The sequence below is a fragment of the Chlorocebus sabaeus genome, chromosome 12 (assembly GCF_047675955.1).
Source record: "Chlorocebus sabaeus isolate Y175 chromosome 12, mChlSab1.0.hap1, whole genome shotgun sequence".
NCBI lineage: Eukaryota > Metazoa > Chordata > Mammalia > Primates > Cercopithecidae > Chlorocebus > Chlorocebus sabaeus.
In genome coordinates this window covers 30127833-30148244 of record NC_132915.1, presented here as the reverse complement: position 1 = coordinate 30148244, position 20412 = coordinate 30127833, and the positions used below count along the sequence as shown (strand labels likewise).

The window sequence follows — 20412 nt, the reverse complement described above, 5'->3', positions numbered from 1 at the left end:
GATGCTGGAGGGGAAATTACAATAGTCTAATCCTACTAAGCATACTGTTTCCTGGAATTACTCTTGACTGTAATCTTTCCACTGAAATCTTTCAAAACACTGTGGTAGGTTCAAAATCAGAAATACACAATAATTAATGAGATCATGGAACTCCTGGACAACCAATACAGGTAACTACAAATTAGTGAACACTACTCATGTGCCAGGTGCAGCGTTAAGCCCTTTACAAACACTATTTCACTTACCCCACACAAAAACTAAATGAAATGCATCCTATCACCTCCAACTTACAGTCAGGAAAACTAAGGTTTAGAGAGGGGAAGAAATTTGCCCAAGTCAAATGGTGCCCAAGGTTATATGATTACTAACTGATGACCCAGGTCTGAGAGACCCCAAAAGGCAGTACTCTCAACCATTACGCAATGCTGCCCCTCTAACCAATACAAGGGAAAAGAATCTGGCCACAAATGAGTGCTTAAGCCCAAAAGCCAACCACATACTCTGAAAGATACCTTTAAACTCATCTTTTCTTTAAATCAATGTATTTCGGTTAAGAAAGATAAAAATAACTTCTTTCCCATCATGCTTTTTCGGCTTTTCTTACAAAAAATAAATCCGCTTGAGAATGGGGTACTTCAGTAAATTGTAATCTGCTGGTAGATCTTTAACACGTTATTTCCAACAATCCTCCCAAACCTCTTGCTCCTAGCGGGAGACGAAGTCCGTTTCACTATGGACCACATACATTGCCCCACCATCCCCATGACCTTCAGACTTAAAGGAAATAAAAATAATTATCAGCACCCCAAATCCAGGACATAAGTGTTAGGCAACTGTGTATTACTTTCATAGAAAATATTTGGGTAAATGTACTGTCACGTGTGAGTTCCAGTGACACGCCTGTTGAGAGAGTGCCCTAGTAGCCCCTGGTGCCAGTTCTTATTCTCCAGCCAACACCTCTGTGAAAGCATCACCTCACCTCCCTGTGACAGCAACCTGCATGGAGAAGAGACTATCAGTCACTTCCTGTCCTGTTATTGTCTTTCAAGTACACAGGTGCAACTCAGATGTGAGGGGGTTCAACACCTCATTGAGAGATAAGGGCCCATGGGAAGGTAAATACTCTATTTTATCCACAGATGAATAACTCTGGGAAACTCAATAGGAACTCTGCAGAAAGCCCTGAATCTAACACTTGTTGCCTTCACAATTTTATGTTGGGTTTTCTTCCTCGCCCTGATCTTTCACTCTTACTCCTTGGAATAACAACCTGATATGCTATCAAAATGCAAATCCTTATTGTCTTTGGTTCTGCTTTTATGTGAAACCCAAACTAAGACACAGATATCCTGTATACTTCACCAAGCAGCATCATGTAGGGTTGGGGGGTGGGGGGCGGTGAGCAGAGGTTTAAAGTCAGATCTGGGTTTGAATTCCTGCTCTGCTATTTATTTGCCACATTCCTTAAGTGAGTAATTCTTTGAGGCAGGTGGCTTAAATAACACCCCAATGTTTTTTGTGAGGATTGAAAAAAAAATAGAAATAAAGAATTTCAGAAGTCTCTTTAGAAACAACTGTAAGTTATATTAACCAAAATTTACACATGTACAAATAAACTCATGATGTTGCTATGAAATGACCAATACAACCAACCAACCTCTGGAAAATCTATGAACACAAGAAAATAAACAAAAGAAAAGCAAGAAACTTGAGATGTACCTCCAGAACCACAGGCATAGTGTTTTTAAAAATTTAAGAGATCACCATTACAATTTTATATCAAGTTTAAAATGAAAAATAGGCCACGCACAGTGGCTCACACCTGTAATCCCAACACCTTGGGAGGCCAAGGCAAGAAGATCACTTGAGCTCAGGAGTTCGAGACTAGCTTGAGCAACATGGCAAAACCTCGTCGCTACAAAAAATACAAAAATTAGCTGGGTGTGGTGGCACACGTCTATAGTCTCAGCTACTCAGGAGGCTGAGGCGGGAGGATAAACTAAACCTTGGAGGTTGGGGTTGCAGTGAGCCATGATCATACCACTTCACTCCAGCCTAGGTGACACACTGAGGCCCTGTCTCAAAAAGGAAAAAGAAAATTGTTATTTCTCTTTAAAGAAAGACAAATTGCCAAAACTGAGGAAGAAAGCTTGTTTGTAAAAGACTACCGTAAAAGAAACAGAAAAGTTAATCAAAAGATTTACTCCCCATCTCCAAAAAGACCAAGGCCTAGACGGTCATGGGCAATTTTATTCAAATACCAAGATGTGGTCACACCTATGTCACTTAAAATGTCTTAGAGAATAAAGGAAGATGAATGGCTTCTATTTCATGCTATACGTTCATTATAACCATGATATAACAACATTACAAGGATACCACAAACTAGGATAGAAAGCCAAGCTCACTTCTGGATGTCAGTGCAGAAGTCTTAAATAAATAAAAGCAACATGAACCCAGCAATGTACTAAAAGGATAATGCCTCATAACCAGGTAAGATTTATTCCATGCAAAAAAGATACTTGATATAAATATAATGTCCATACTTTTTTCTTTTCTTCCTATATTTTTGGTGGTGAAATACATAAAATTTACCATCCTAACCATTTTTTAAGTGTACAGTTCAATAGCAATGAAGTTCACTCAGGCTATTGTGTAACTAACCATCTCTACCCTCCATCTCCAGAACTTTTTGTGTTCTCAAACTGTAACTCTGTACCCATAAAACAGTAATTCTCCATTCTCTCCTCCCCTCAACACCCAGCAACCACTACTCCACTTCTTTCCTCTATGTTCTGACTACTCTAAGTACCTTAAATACATGGAATCATACAGTATTTGTCTTCTTGTGAATGACATATGTAACTTGGCATAATGTCCTCAAGGTTCATCCATGTTCTAACAAGTGTCAGATCTTCCTTCTTTTAATATTCCATTGCGTGTGTGCGTGTGTGTATGTGTGCACTCACGCATGCACCATATTTTCTTTGTCCACCCTCTGTTGATGGACACTTAGATTGACTCCCATTTATGCTGCTGTGAACATGAGTGTACAAATGTCTCTTTGGACCCTGCTTTCACTTCTTTGGGGTATATATCAAGAAGTGTAATTGCTGGATCATATGGTAATTCGGGTTCATAGTTTGAGGACCCACCATACTGTGTGCATAAAGGCTAAACCACTTTACATTTCCACCAACAGTGCCCAAGGATTCCAATTACTCCACATCCTTGTCAACATCTACTATTTTTTTATAGTAGCCATCCTAATGAGTGTGAGGCAGTATCTCATTGTTGTTCTTATTTGCCTTCCCTAATCATTAGATATTGAGCATCCTTTCATATGCATATTAGCCATTAGTATATCTTGTTTACAGAAATGTCTATTCAAGTCCTTTGGCCATTTTTGAAATGGGTTGTTTTGCTGTTGATGAGTTTTAGCAGATAGATCTCTGTGTATTTTGGATATTAATTCCTTATCAGACATATGATTTGCAAATATTTTCTCCCATTCTGAAGGTTGTACCTCTTAACTCTGTTGAATAGTGTCTTTTGATGTACAGATTTTAAAATTTTTCATCAAGTTCAATTTTTTTTCCTTGTTACCTGAGCCTTTAATGTCATATACAAGAAGTCATTGCCAAATCCAATGTCATGAAGCTTTTCCTCTGTTTTCTTCTAAGCCTTTCATAATTTTAGGTCCTTCATTTAGGTCTTTGATCCATTTTGAGTTAATTTTTGTATATGGTATAAGGTAAAGGTCCAGCTTCATTTTTTCTATGTGGATAGCCAGTTTTCCTAGCTCATTTGTTGAGGAGAATGTTCTCTATTGAATGTTCTTAGCACTCTTGTCAAAAATCATTTGACCATACATGTGGGAGTTATTTCTGGGCTCTCTATCCTAGTCTATTGGTCTCTATGTCTATCTTTCTGCCAGTATAATGTCCACCCTATAGCTACTAATGACTATTTCTATAATCTACAGAGGAGGGAGAGGAAAAATACATAGTATCTATATGAAAGAAATCATAAAACTTCACTACAAAATTTCTGGTTTTATTTTGTACATTCCTACATTATTTGATTTTTCTCCCCAGTGAGCTTGTATTACTTTTGGTAAAAATGATAAAAATCACCTTGTATGAAGCACTAAAATAGGAGTTAAGCAGAGAATAATACAAAGCTGTCTTTGTAGCTGAGGTGTGCATTAAATGCCAATAAAGAAATAATAAAGTCCAGAGAACAAACGAGAGAAAGAATATACAACAGAGAACAGGACAAAATATTTTCAACATGTGTGAGGAAGTTTCATATTTTAAAACAAGACTGGCCATGGTAAATTAACTGTTTTTGTCATTCATTTTGGAAAATATCCTGACATAGGAGTTTTAGAAACGGCTAATTAAAGAAGAGGACTTGGTAAATGAGGGAAGTTAGGAGGATTGGGTAGGGCGTTAAGATTGTTCCCAGCATATGGTGCAGTTTTAGAGTTAAGTGCAACAGGAATGAGCAGACAGTTAAAAGGAGGTCCTTAGTGGCCTGGTAAGTGGTCTCTAGAGCAGGGGGTAAGCACTGTGATGGAAGTATCTTGAAAGGAAGAAGCTGAACTATCTAGGACAGACAGAAGATGAGCAGGGCCAGACCAGGATCCACTAAATCATGTAAACGAAGAGGATTCTTAGGGGAAACGGATGCATATGGCATAAATGGGATGTCACTGGTACCTTTGAGGTAGGCCTAGAAGGCTATGGAGTGGGGCAACCCAACCTAACCAGTGAAGGCAGTGGTGGGTTACAAGATCACCCAGTAGTTGACAACTCCACCACCCACTTCTTCATAGATTAATGATTGCCTTTGATTAAAGAGTCCAGAAAACAAGCAAATCAGGCTATTAATGTTCAACATGATCAAGGTCGTACATGAAAAACCCATAGCTAAACATCACATTCAATGGTGAGATAATAATGCTTTCCTCCAAAATCAGAAACCAAAGAAGGATGCCCACTTGTGCCACCTCTGTTCAATACAACACTGTAAATTCTAGTCAGAGCAAATAGGCTAGAAATAAAAAAGCATCCAAATTGGAAAGAAGGAAGTACAAAAGTACAATTATCTTTGTTCACAGAGGACGTAAACTTATTGTAGAAAATACTAGAGAATTCACAAAAAAACTGATAGAGCTAACAAATTCAGCAAAGTTGGAGGATATAAAATCAACACACAAAAATCAGTTATATTTCTATGCCCTAGTAACAAAATATTAAGAAATTCTATTTACAATACCATCAAAAATAATACTCAGAAATAAATTTAACCAGTGAGGTGACAGGCACAGATAAAACTATTTAAAAATGCCTAAAGAAAGTATTAAATACCTAAATAAACAGAAAGACATCATCCCATTTCATGGACTGGAAGACTTGATACTGTTAAGATGACAATAGTACCCAAAACAATCTACAGATTCAATTCGATTTCTATCAAAATCTCAAAATCTGTTTTTTGCAGAAATAGAAAAACCCATTGTAAAATTCATATGGAATTCCAAGGCACATCAAATAGCCAAAACAACTTGAAAAGAAAGAACAAAATTGGAGGGATCACATTTCATGATTTCAAAACTCACTACAAAAGCTGCAATATAAACCCTCAAATACACAGTCAACTGATTTTTGACAAATGTGCTAAGACCACTCACTGGGAAAAGGAGTCTTTTCAATAAATACTGTTGGGAAAACGGGATATCCACATACCAAAGAATAGAGTTAGATCCTTACCTTACATTATATACAAAAATCAACTTAAAATTAATCGAAGATCTTAAGAGCTAAAACTGTGACTATAAAACTCTTAAAAAAAAAAAAAGAAGTAAATCTTTATAACTTTGGATTTGACAATGGTTTCTTCAATATGACACCAAAAGCACAGGCAACAAAAGAAAAAATAGGTAACTTGGACTTTATCAAATAAAAAAAACTTTTGTGCAAAAGACACTAAAAAGAGAGTAAAAAGACAACCCACAGAATGGGAAAAATACTTGGAAATCATAGCTTATAAAGGATTTGAATAAAGAACTCCTACAACAACAAAAACAAAAAACCAAACAGCCCAATTTAAAAATGGGCAAATGACTTGAACAGGCATTTCTCCAAAGCCGATATAAAAATGGCCAAGAAGCACATGAAAAAAATGCTCAACACCATTAGTCATCAGTGAAATGCAAATCAAACCCACAATCAGATTCCACTTTACACCCATTAGGAAGGCTATTATCAAAAAAATGGAAAATTGTAATAAGGGTTGGGAAGAACGTGGAAAATGTTGAACCATCATGCACTGCTGACTGGAATGTAAAATCATGCTGACACTGTGGAAACCAGTTTGGCAGTTCTGCAAAAACGTAACCACAAGATTACCATTTAACGTAGCAATTCTACTCCTAGATATATATCCAGAAGAACTGAAAGCAGGTACGCACACAGATATTTGTACACCAAGCTTCACAGCAGCATTATTTCACAATAGCCAAAGGGTGGAAACCCAAGTGCCCATCAACAGACGAACAGATAAACAAAAGGCATACACATACAATGCAATATTATTCAGCCATAAAAAGGAATGAGGTTCTGACAACCACATGCTACAACATGGATGAACCTTGAAAACACTGTGCTTAGTGAAATCAGCCAGATGCAAAAGGACAAATATGGTATCATTCCATTTACATGAGGTATGTGAAATAGGTGAATTCGTAAAGATGGAAAGTAGAATAGAGATTACCAGGGGCAGGAGGAAATGGAAAATGGGAAGTTACTGCTTAAGAGGTAAAGAGTTTCTGTTTGGAATGATAAAAAAAAAGTTCTGCAAATAGTGGTGATGGTCACACAAGATTGTGAATGCATTTAATGCTACTAAATTGTATGCTTAAAAATGTTAAAATGTGGCTGGGCGCGGTGGCTCAAGCCTGTAATCCCAGCACTTTGGGAGGCCGAGATGGGTGGATCACGAGGTCAAGAGATCGAGACCATCCTGGCTAACATGGTGAAACCCCGTCTCTACTAAAAAATACAAAAAACTAGCCGGGCGAGGTGGCGGGCGCCTGTAGTCTCAGATACTCAGGAGGCTGCGGCAGGAGAATGGGGTAAACCGGGGAGGTGGAGCTTGCAGTGAGCTGTGATCCGGCCACTGCACTCCAGCCTGGGTGACAGAGCGAGACTCTGTCCCAAAAAAAAAAAAAAAAGTTAAAATGTGAAATTTTGACATTTTATGTTTTTTATATATATATTTAACATAGTACGAAAAAATGTAATAAGAAAGGACTATCAGGACTTCCCTGAAGAAGACTTTTTTTTTTTTTTTAGATGAACTTTTGCTCTGTTGCCCAGGCTGGAGTGCAATGGTGCAATCTCGGCTCACTGCAACCTCTGCCTCCCAGGTTCAAGCGATTCTCCTGACTCAGCCTCCCGAGTAGCTGGGATTGCAGGCGCCTGCCACCAAACCTGGCTAATTTTTTTTGTATTTTTAGTAGAAACGGGGTTTTGCCATGTTGGTCAGGCTGGTCTCGAGCTCCTGACCTCAGGTGATCCACCTGCCTCAGCTTCCCGAAGTGCTAGGATTATAGGCATGAGCCACCACACCTGGCCTGAAGAAGGTATTATTCATATAGCTTAATAACCTCACAGGAAATGTTAAGTGGAAGAAGACGATGGCCCATCAAAAAAGCGAAGAAGAAAGCCAGGAGATAGTTCTTTCGTCTGGCATTAAATTTCATAACCACAGCGCTACTACAATCAAACTGCAGCATCTATGTACTACCAAGAAGGGGCAGACTTCTGATAAGTCTTAATTTGCAAAAGGAATGCACACATTTCAACAGTTGTCTCTTGACTCCCAAGTAAATAAATATCAAGCAACACACATCCTTCATAAAGAAGTGGAGACAAGCAATCCAAAGAGAGAGAAATATATTTTCCAAAATTCACTTTCTTCTCATAGAAATGACTGGGACAAGAAACCATGCTTTTCCGAGTTCTGTGCATCGTTGCCACATATGAAGTAGTGGTTAGAGACAGGCTGCTACCCAGAGTTGTAGAATTACAATAAAGTGTCTCCAGCCTTGAAAACGACTTTGGGGTATTTCACTCATGGGAGGGTGGGGATAGGTGGCACTTTTCTACCTAACAATATACAGAATTTCCTCTCTGGTTTCACAGCAGTGAAGTGCTATTCACAGGATTAAAAAATGAACAAATCATCTGCCTCCACTTCCTGGAGACAAACATTTGGTTTGATAAGTAAACAAAAAAGTCATTTATACTCAAAAGACCACTTGGATGGATATAAACAGTTCTGATTTACTCCAACGGGTCTGGAGGGGGTGTAATTTATTACAGTCCACTTAGCGCTGTAACAACTGCTTTTCAAAACCCGACATTGATTCATGAAAATGAACATACGGACTCTCTTTGCAGCATAAACCCTCACAGCCTCAGGCAAGCGCTGATAGAAATGTAGTACAAGGCATTGCCAGACTGGTATGCGGAAGCAAGCAATTACGCCAGTACTTAGCCCAATCTATCGCTCATCAGAAAAGTGTTTAGCACTGGAGTCAGACCCAGACAGGCTGACAAGGAGCAGAGCCACTTAACTGTCCCCTCCAGCAATTACACTCTCTCAACCCAAGAGTGTGTCAAATTAAAACAACTACACATTGACTTTTCACTTCTGTAAACATTAAGAGGTGATTGACAATTTCAGGCTGCAACCAGCCAGGCATTATCCATCTGCCCCTCCTTTGCCTATCTGCTCTTAGCTCTGATAGTCTGTTTCTTTAGGAATATTCCTATAGGACACCAGAGGATATAGGGGCTTTTCCACTGGAGCTTACTATCTCTTACATATAAGCAGCTATAGATGACCCTTAAAAACTGGGTATTTCACCCAAAGGATTATAAATCATGCTGCTATAAAGATACATGCACATGTATGTTTACTGTGGCACTATTCACCATAGCAAAGACTTGGAACCAACCCAAATGTTCATCAATGATAGATTGGAATAAGAAAATGTGGCACATATACACCATGGAATACTACGCAGCCATAAAAAAAGATGAGTTCATGTCCTTTGTAGGGACATGGATGAAGCTGGAAACCATAATTCTCAGCAAACTATCGCAAGGGCAGAAAACCAAACACTGCATGTTCTCACTCATAGGTCGGAATTGAACAATGAGATCACTTGGACACAGGAAGGGGAACATCACACACTGGGGCCTGTTTGGGGGTGGGGGGCTGGGGGAGGGATAGCATTAGGAGATATACCTAATGTAAATGACGAGTTAATGGGTGCAGCACACCAACATGGCACATGTATACATATGTAACAAACCTGCACGTTGTGCACATGTACCCTATAACTTAAAGTATAATTTTTAAAAAAATTGGATATTTAAAAAATTACCATTAGTCACTTTCAATTAGAAAAACACTAGTCACTTAGAACTAGAAAAATTGAAAATCACCCACAGTCTTTAAATGCACTACTGTTTTCACTGCTTCTATCATAAGTCCTTATTTTGGAGGATTCCCTTCCCTGGTTAACCTATACACCTTTATTTCAGAACTGTAGGAAAGATATAGTTGAGACAGTTGGGATAGACAAACCAAAGTAAGATAACCTAGAAAATATTCACCAGAGAGATCCAGGTGTGTCAACAACTGCCAATTTTATAGGCTTGTGCTTAGGACTCAACATTCAATGTCTGGTGTTCTCTGATGCTCATAGAAAAGGGCCACAGTCACTTGAAAGTGTCAAAACTTTCCTCTTTTGCCACTTTGTCCTCTTGGCACCAAGACTATTTAATGGGAGGAAGGAGAGTATTTAACAAATAGCGCTGGGAAAACTGGATATTCACATGCAAAAGAATGAAGCTGGACTCTTCCCTTACACCACATACAAAAATTAACTCAAAATGGATCAAAGACCTGTATTAAACCTAACAGCTAAAACTACCAAATGCTTAGAAGACAATGTGACACTGGATTTGGCAATGATTTCTCTTTTGAAAATTTTTAAATTTTTTAATTTTTGAGACAAGGTCTCAATCTTTTGCCCAAGCTGGAGAGCGTTGGTGTGATTACAGCTCACTGCAGCCTCAAACTCCTGGGGCTCAAGTGATCCTCCTGCCTCAGCCTCCTGAATAGCTAGGACTACAGGTGCATGCCACCACACCCAGCTCTGATTTCTTAAATATGACACCAAAAGCACAGGCAACAGATGAAGAAACAAGACAAACTGGACTTCATCAAAAATTAAAAATACGTATGCATCAAAGGTCACTATCAACAGAGTGAAGAGGCAACTCACGAAATGGGAGAAAATATGTACACATCTTCTATCTGATAAGGGATGAATGCTACATCCCCACTTTTGCTTTTAATGAAAGCATCCTTGCCAAGTCTCCAAGGCTCACATGCTGCTCCAAGGCCATAAGACAAGTTTTCCACTCTGGGCAAGTACTATTCTTGGACTGAGATCAACCAAGTTCTAGCTGAGTTACTCACTTACATCATCCTTTTTTTTTTTTTTAAGTGCGCATCACAGGTTAGGTCCAAGGATCAACTAATTCTGTCAGCAGTCACTCAACAAGTCTGTCAGTAACAGCTCCTCAACTCCACAGGATATTAGAATAAGGGCTGACGTTCCCACAAAAGTCAAGATCTTTAAACGATGTTTGTGACCATATGGGACTTGTTTTCTCAGGTTTAAACCATGCATTGTCCTTTCCTGTCACTGTAAAGGACCCGAAAAGTTGCCAAATAGAACTGCCTATGATGATGTAAATATTTTGTTTCTGCACTATCCAATACGACTGAACTAGCCTCTTGTAGCCACAGAGCACCTGAAATGGGCCTGTTGTGACAGAGGAATTGCATTTTCCATTGTAATTAAAACTGAAATAACCCTGTGTGCTGGGAGCTGCAGTACTGGATGGTGCAGGTCTACGACATCAGGCTGAAGACAAGGGTTTCAACGCTGGTTTGACAGCTTGAGGGTGAAAAGCGTCCCATGAAGAAACCCGGTCAGGAGAGAGAAGGTCACCCTGCTCCACTCCTAGCTGTGTTACCCATTCTCTCTATTCAGCAATCGGCTTACGGATAAAATAGAGTCAGTGATTTTTGCTCTACCTACCTGTGGTATCACAGAAACATATTTGGTCTTTGTCCGTGGTTCCTGGCACAGAGTTCCTAAAACCCTTGGAATTTCCTGAGTGATAAGGATGTCAGAAGCCTCTTTTGTTCTAATAAGGTGACTTGGCGGCAGGCAGCTAGATAACTTCAGGATGGGGGCTGGTCGCCTGAAAGACCCTAAAGCCTTGATTAAAAGTTTGGAGCTCTCGCCCGGTCGCAGTGGCTCACACTTGTAATCCCAGCACTTTGGGAAGCCGAGGAGAGTGGATTGACCACCTGAGGTCAGGACTTCGAGACCAGCCTGGCTAACATGGTGAAACCCCACCTCTACTAAAAATACAAAAATTCGCTGGGCATGGTGGTGTGCACCTGTAATCCCAGCCACTCGGGAGGCTGAGGCAGGAGAATCACTTGAACCTGGGAGACGGAGGTTGCAGTGGGCCGAGATCACACCATTGCACTCAAGCCTGGGTGACAAGAGCAAAACCCATCTCAAAAAAATTTTTTTAAATAAAAAAATAATAAAAGCTTGGAACTCTCAAAGGGCAAGGAGATACCCTGCCCTACGCACATCTTCCATTTGGCTGCTCCTGAGTTGTATCCTTTATTTAAAAAACTGCTAAGAGTAAGTAAAGCACTTTCTGAGTTCTGTGACTTATACAGAGAATTATTGGACTAAAAGGGGACTGTAGGAACCCCTAATTTGTAGTCAGCTGGGTAGAAATGTGGATAGCTTGGGCACCCCATTTTCAGCTGGAGCCTAAAATGGGGGCAGTTTTGTGGGACTGAGCCCTTAACCTGTGACATCTGGGCCAACTTCAGAAAGTTAGTGTCAGAACTGAACTGAATTGTAGGACACCCAGTTTGTGTCAAAAGGAAAAAAACCTCTCATTACCTAATAAGATTGTTGTTAGGACTGAACAAAATGATCTATGTCAAAGTGCTTCCAAGAGTAAAAGATTATTTTTCATATTGGGATGGTCTATACAGACATTAGTTCATGAATGTTAGCCATGGTCAGTTTACTCTGAAGTTATCATTGCATTGGCTCATTATAACATCAAGAAATGACGCACTGCTCTCTCATTCACGTCCCTGCGTGTGGAGGCCCAAATTCTGCCGGATCTGCCAGAAAAACTGGCAAAGTCTCTCACTTCAGCAGTACATCAGAGTTAAATTGTTTAAGGTTATGCAGAGCACTTCTTAAAAGGCAAAGATGGCATGGGTTAGGAATTTTCTGAAATTCAGAGGTAGAAATGAAATGAAATGAAATGAAATGAAATGAAATGAAATGAAATGAAATGAAATGAAATGATATTCTAGGGAGTTAAATGAGGAAAAGAAGAGCAGCAACCTGGAAAAGTGTTCCTGTGAGTGGGGTGTGAGTAACCACTGCGTTCTCCATCTCTGAGAGCCACCGCTGGCTCTAGGGATGCAATCTGCAGATGAGGACCTGACGTGGGCTGGGGTCTCTGTGCTGGAGAGTTAGGAAGGTAAGTGATCAGCAAAGACCAGAATTGAGGCAGTAAGACCTGAAAACATACAACATACTCCATTCATTTTACACACACTCACCCACCAAATCTCATCAAGAAGAAACATTTAGAGACATAAAACCCTTCAACAGTGTTAGTGACCGAACGTAGTCTCTCTGCCAAAACTACTGAAGCCTAGCTCCCAGTGTGACTGTATTTGGAGACAGGGCCTTTAGGGAGATAACTGGGGTTAAATGAGGTCATACTCTCTAAGACTACTGTCCTTATAAGAAGAAGAGAGACCACAGCTCACATTCCATTCTCTCTCTGTGTGTGTCTGTCTCCACACACACACACACACACACACACACACACACACACACAGGAAAAGCCCTGTGAAGACATAAGACAGCAGTCTACAACCCAGGAGAGAAGCCTTACCAGAAAGCAACTCTTGACTGCACCTTGATCTTGGAATTCCAGCCTCCAGACTGTGAGAAAATAAATTTCTGTTGTTGGGGCCACCTAGTCTGTGCCTTTTTGTTACAGCAGCCTGACCAGACTAATTGAAATAGTATTAGCATAAAACGGAAAAATAACACAGCCTGGACTGCTCAACGTCCATATGCACCACATTCCTCTCACTGCATGGAGGAGATTCTACTCATTACATTCGTATGCTGAATTCAAAGAACTGGAGACTTAATGAAATGAGACAGAACAGATATTTCACTTTGATAATCTTGTGGTTTAATAGTCTTTCTTGGTCCTGGAATCGTTTTTGAACTAAAAATAAACCAAGTCCCTCCATATAATGGAATGTTACTTGACTACAAAAAGAAGTGAAGCTCTGATACAGGCTACAACATGGACAAACCCAGAAAATATTATGCTAAATGAAAGAAGTCAGACACAAAAGACCACATAGTCTACGATCCCATTTATACAAAAAGTCCAGAATAGGCAAATTCATAGAGACAGAAAGTAAACTAGTATTTTGGCAGGGGCTGGGAGGGAGGGAGAAATGGGAGTGATATGGGGATTGTTTGGGGATGATGGAAATGTTCTGGAATTAGATAGCGGTGATGGTTCCATAGCTTTGTTAGTATACTAAAATCCACTGAATTATACATTTTAAAATGATTAACTTATGCCTGTAATCCCAGTGCTTTGCGAGGCTGAAAACAGGAGGGCCACTTGAGGCCCAGAGTTTAATACCAGCCTAGGCAACATAGCAAGAACCTGTCTCTAAAAAAATTTTTAAAAATAAAAAAATAGCCAGGTGTGGTGGTGCGCACCTGCAGTCCTATATAGTTGAGAGGCTGAGGCAGGAGCATCACTTGGGCCAAGGAGTTCAAGGTTACAGTGAGCTATTATCAGCCACTGCACTCTGGCGTGGGTAACAGACAGAGACCCTGTCTCTAAAAAACAAATAAAACAATCAAGCTCCATCCTGCCTCTACAGCTATGTGATAAGAAAGGTGAAGCATGCCTGGAAAAGGCTCCATATTTGGAGCATTTATCGAGAATCTGACTGTAATCCTGGTTTCTCTAACTTGAGAAGAAAACACCCTCTTAGGTTTAAGAGGAAGACTTCAACCAGGTCTTGAATAAGGTCAAGACGACTAGGCACACAGCTACTCCATCCCACACCCTACAGAGGCACAGAGGCAAGGCTGTTCTGCAGATAGGAAGGGAAGGGAGGTGTCCCTAAGACGGCTGACCTTTCGCTATCACTGCAGCCATGCCTTCTCTCATGGTTCAGCTCCCAGAGCATTATGTGAGGCCCAGACACTAACTGGCACTCAATGAATTTCTCACTTTTTAACTGACGGAGCCATCAGTTTACATCCCGGGGGGATTTAAGGAAAGAGACACTGAGGAACTGGCCCTGCAGAAGAGCTTTAAGAGTCACCGTTTGGCCTGGCACAACCAAGGGGACAACGGAACAAAATGCATGAAAAGTATAAATTTCCATTTTCATTCTGAACAGCAGTGGATTAACTTTCATTTACCATATACCAATGTGTCTAGCCTATAAAATAGAAAGAAATAATAGGCCGGGCGCGGTGGCTCATGCCTGTAATCCCAGCACTTTGGGAGGCCGAGAGGTCAGGAGATCGGGATCATCCTGGCTAATACAGTGAAACCCCGTCTCTACTAAAAATACTTAAAAAAAAAAATTAGCCGGGCGTGGTGGTGGGCACCCGTAGTCCCAGCTACTCGGGAGGCTGAGGCAGGAGAATGGCTTGAGCCTGGGAGGCGGAGCTTGCGATGAGCCGAGATCATGCCACTACACTCCAGCCTGGGTGACAGAGCGAGAGTCCCTCAAAAAACAAAAAAGAAAGAAAGAAAAGAAAGAAAAAAGGAAAGAAAAGAAAGAAAGAAAATTCTTTTGACCTTTCTGGACCTATGTATCACCCAAACAGAAGAAATAATATGTTAACATGTTCAAGGATAAACTACAATCCAGAAACTTTTCACCAAAAATTACTAAACAACATCAACCGAAATAAGACCTTTCCAAGCATGATTAGCATTGCCCTCTTGTACTATTTTTGTAGAAATAAAAATGATACTCTGGAGGCTAAGGCAGGAGGATCACTTGAGCCTAGGAGCTGGAGTCCAGCCTGGGCAACATAGTGAGATCCTCATCTCAAAAAAAGAACAAAGCTGAAACCACCCATAGAATTGCTGAACATGCTTAGAGAAGGTACTGTGCTCCTTTGTGGACTTTCCATTTTTGCCGTCTATCCCAGGGTGTCTCAGAGAAGACACAGATGAAGTACAAGCTTGTCAGATTTAGCAAATAAAAATACAGGATGCTGAATTAAATTTAGGCCAGACATGGTGACTCATGCCTGTAATCCTAACACTTTAGGAGGGTGAGGCAGGTAGATCATTTGAGATCAGGAGTTTTGAGACCCGCCTGGCCAACATAGCGAAACCCCATCCGTACTAAAAATACAAAAAATTAGCCAGGCTTGGTAGCGTGCGCCTGTAGTCCCGGCTACTCGGGGGTGAGGCACAAGAATCTCTTGAGCTTGGGAGATGGAGGTTGCAGTGAGCCAAGATCACACCACTGCACTCCAGCCAGGGCAACAGAGACTGTCTCCAAAAATAAATAAATAAATAAATAAAAATAAATAAAATTTAAATTTCAGAAACAATTCTTAGTAGAATAAAATATTCATATAACATGCTTATACTAAACATTTGTTGTTGTACATCTTAAACTTAAATTTAACGGAGTGTCCTATATTTTATCGCGAAATCTTAATAAAGTGATTGCACGTGTTGGGCCGACTACCCTGGCAAAAACAAACTACTGGGCTGATTTGGGGATAATCTCTCCTCCTCCAGGAGTCAAAGCCAATGGAAAGCTTCCGGCTCCTCTACTGCCCCTAGAGGTCAAGTGCCATACGCCCGTGATTGTTTGCTGCCTTAGGAAGCTTAGACCTGGCTGAGGTTAATCATCTCTAGTAAGAAGACACTGCAACTAAGAGGCAGAGGGTATGGCTGGGAAGGATATGTTAACCTCTGCATTTCAACTGAGGAAATCCCTAACCCAGATTTTATGCAAGTATACAAGGGGGAGAGATACTGGATTCAATGTAGAGTCAGGTGTTTAAAGACCACAAAATGATTCTCTAACAATCCTGCTACAGTTAACAGAGAATTTAAAAATATGTGTGTTAAGCAGATGATCATGGGACTGCAGAGCCGGCTGTTGTCTCTGAATATTATTTTTTTATGGAGCTCATTTTTAATATCGGCATTTTTAGCGTGAATGTAAATAAACCTGATCATGCAATAAATTCAGTGTGCTCTTTTATTTTGCAGATTTAAGCTAAAACACCATCAATCTCTTGGAAGCAGCATCTTTCAGTATAACACTAGGCAGCACTAGGATTTTGATACCCACTAAAAAAATTAATAAAGAAACCACTGACTTCACAGACCTCCCCAAGCAGATGTGCTCAACAGGATAGGCAAGATGCTCCACAATGGGTGGCAACAGTTGTATGGGTTTCTCCTCTTTGCCCTCCTATCAAAGGGGCATTCCAGTGTACCACAATACTCTCAGGAAAAAGTGTTCCAAGTTTTCATAAGAAAGGATGGCAAATATGATCGCTTCACACACTGCAAAATCAAAGCTGCTTCTAAACTGAAATAACCATCTACTCTAGTTCCCCCCGAAGATTCCACTTATGCCAATTTCAATGGACAACAGTTTGGAAGGTACATAAAATCTGGTCACCATTCTTTACACCAGGAAGCGCATTTGGAACCTGACCTCAGCATCTATTGTATACCCTGTGTATATGGGCAAGATGGGAAGTATATGCCTATATATAAATATAAATACATATAAAGCTAACTTTCAGTGTTCAGAAAACAAAAGCTATCCCCATATAACAGCCAAATTCTGACATAATTCAATTTGGACACCTCATCTGGTGTGCACTGCACTCATTCCTAGTGTAAACCCCACCGCGCCGGGCAATGATATACTGTAATGTCACATCGCAATCTGGATTTACTATAAAGGGCCGCTGACGAGCTTCAAAGCAGTAAACACTGCAGCGAGGTGTATTTCACACTGAGCTGGTTTTTATGAAGAACACTTCACCGCCCAGGCACGGCACCTGGATGATGAATGGTGAAAGATGCATGACAAGCTTCATCATTGTTTGTAAATCTTAACTGTTCCTGCTCACTAACTCTGGAGGCAATTTTCAAAGACAGCGGCCGACAGAAGGACAGCACAGCTTTCCTGAAGGTTATTCAAGTTGTACTTGGCCTGGGCCGTGCCTCTGAAGAGGCAAGCAGGGAAAATAAACTCCAGAAGTACTCCACACCATCCCTGAAAAAAATCGCTAGGGCCCTGTGGATTCAGGTCAGATTCAAATGAGGAAATCTTATGAGTGATGATGCTGGAAGCTCTAACCCAACTGGCTACTGTCACATCCAAGGAGGGCCCAACAGACACACGCCAGTTCTCCAGGATGTTTAAATACAAATGGTCTCTAAATGAGTAACAGAAACTGGCCAACTTGATTTGTGATGTGCTCACAAGAGAATTGGGTCCCTCTACTGAGCAGGCAGGTAGGGAACTCACTGTCACACCTGAATCCCATGAAGATAACATCAGCATTGAAAACATAGACAAACAATGTTTTCTAGAATTATGTTCAACCTGGCTACATCGGAGCATTCAGGAATTTCTAAAATGTAGTTTCCAGGGCTTCTCTCTCTCTCCCCCGCCCCTGTATCTTCTCTAGGCTGCAATTTTTAGCCAAAATGAAAACCTCTGTGTAGTTGCTCTGTGTACTGAATCTATAGCTTTTAAAGAATAAATTAAAGACGTAAAAGCAACCTCATGATAAGCTACTGACAGACTAGGTGAAGATTAAATAACATCTTCCTCAAAAATTATCTGAGGAAAACTGCCAGGCCTGTTAGTCACAGTAATTTAACAATAAAATAACAAGTAGAATATGTAATCACTTAACAGCTAATGCCCACAGGGAAAAAAGAGAATAAATATTTTTGAAAGTAGTTCATTGTGTTTCTATTTGCACTTATGATTTCAAAGCTAATCACTAGTCATTTCATTTTGTGATTTCTGCCCTTATCAAACATTAACCCTTCCACTTGACTCTCTCTTATTAAATAAAAGGAAAATTCAAATATAACCACACAATTAAAAGTGACTTTACTGTGCTCATAAAGGTATCTTAAAGTTTATACTGAGCTTTGGGAATAGCCATGTAAAGAGAAATACCACACCTGATATGCCGAAGGGTTTCAGTTTGCTTTTGAGTTTTTAACTATGACACAAATGTGCTACAGAAAGACACCCCCAGATGGGGGCATTTCTGCATAAGGCATGTGCTAACAGAGCAGGTTTTGGAATCTCATCATTACAGCTAAAGAAATTGCATCCATGCCTTTAGTTCCTGCAAATAGAATATTCCCAAGTGCACTCTCAACCCCAATCACAGCCCATTTCCTTAAAAATACTTAAGACAGGAGGGTGCTAGACTGTAGCCCACTGAGGCCTTAGATAGACGGCATCATCACTGAGTTTCAGTTCCTCCATGTGCCACACGGGAACAGGACCCCTCCCTTTCCCCTACCTAACAGGCATTGTCTCTATGCTTCAATATCCTCATCTGTAAAATGGGGATAATAATATTATTCAGAGAATTAAATGAGTTACACACAGAGTGGTCAGACATTGTCTTACAGACACTGGAGGAGCTGGACATGTGTTTGTAAGAGAAGAAAAAGAAAAGGAAGGAAATGAACAGAAAAACACAGGATATACTAGACAAAAGAGCGCCCAGGAAAGTGATTCAGGATCTGAGTTCGTAGGTTGGCTCCTCCTCTTAAACACTAGCAACAAGGCTTAGAGGCAGTCACGGCACTCTGCCTGCACACCCACCCTCTGCTAAGTGTGAATACGGAATAAGCACCTCTGACCCTCCGGCGGGGCTGCATTCTTAATCAAAATACCAGTCGCATATAAAGAACTAAGTCCCTAAAATTCAAGTTTTCCAAAGGGAAGATTCTACACAGCATAAATCCAAGATGTCTGTGGCCTAGGGACAGTACCCCATGTTTGTTGGTGTCTGATTTATTTCACTGAATGCCTCACTGGACTACCCAACTCCAGGTAGATGAGGAATGAACAGAAAAGATTCCACAGTTGGTTTCTTACTCATTTAAGAAACGACAAACCATCCCGGCAGTCATCTGAGAACACTGCACGATGGCAGGCACCTGGAGGAGTACAAAGCTGACCCTCCGTGTGGGCACACACCCTGATAATTCTTGCTAACGTGCTGCAGTGAATAGACCTTATCCTTACATGAGTGAGTCTGACCTCCCTGAGGTAGGCCCCTGGGAAGTGCCTGCTATTTCCAGACTACAGCCTGGAGGAGGTCTTGTCAAATGGCACTGCTTTACACAGAGGACACGTTGCTCTCACTCTTGCCCACAGTTTGCCTTGTGGGGTGCTCTTTGAATGGAGAAAGAGAAAGATTTGAAGGAAAGACAGAAATCTGCTTGTCCTCATCCAACAGCATGTCAGCTTGCTTCTGTACTATCCTTTAGGCATAAAGGGACCTGCTGGTGTTCTTCACATTCCCTGTAAAGCACCGGTATGTTTTACTCGGCAAATATATCATAAGTGTAATATATTAAAAATACATCTTTAAAGCTGCCATTTCCAAATGTTTATTATCTGCTTAAAATTAGTATGCTCCATCTTCCTCACTCTGCAGACCATGATGTCTAGCTAATTTCAAGAATCATGATACACATACGCTTAGCCCTCCTTAATGATAGTAATCATTTTCATTTGTGCAGCCCACTGCCAGGCACCTGCTGAAATAGAAAGATACATAAGCCATGGTAAAAGGTCTACATACAAGAATATGAAAGTTGACAGATTCTGCCATACTTTTACATAATTCCTTATGCGATCCATATACATAAAAATAGATACGTCTGTTATTATTGTTTTCCACTTTTCAGATGTAACTGAAGCTCTAAGGGATTGATCAGGCCAGGCGCAGAGGCTCATGTCTGTAATTCCAGCACTGTGGAAGGTTGAGGTGGGCAGATCACTTGAGGTCAGGAGGTCGAGACTAGCCTGGCCAACATGGAGAAACCCCATCTCTACTAAAAATACAAAAGTTAGCTGAGTGTGGTGGTGCACACCTATAATCCCAGC

The 20412-nt window shown here is 40.6% G+C and overlaps 1 protein-coding gene across 2 annotated transcripts in view; it reads right to left on the bottom strand.

Annotated features, from left to right (window-relative positions):
- Nucleotides 1-20412, bottom strand: part of DMRT1 (doublesex and mab-3 related transcription factor 1) — a 134703-nt gene that overhangs the window by 25301 nt on the left and 88990 nt on the right. The window lies entirely within an intron of this gene.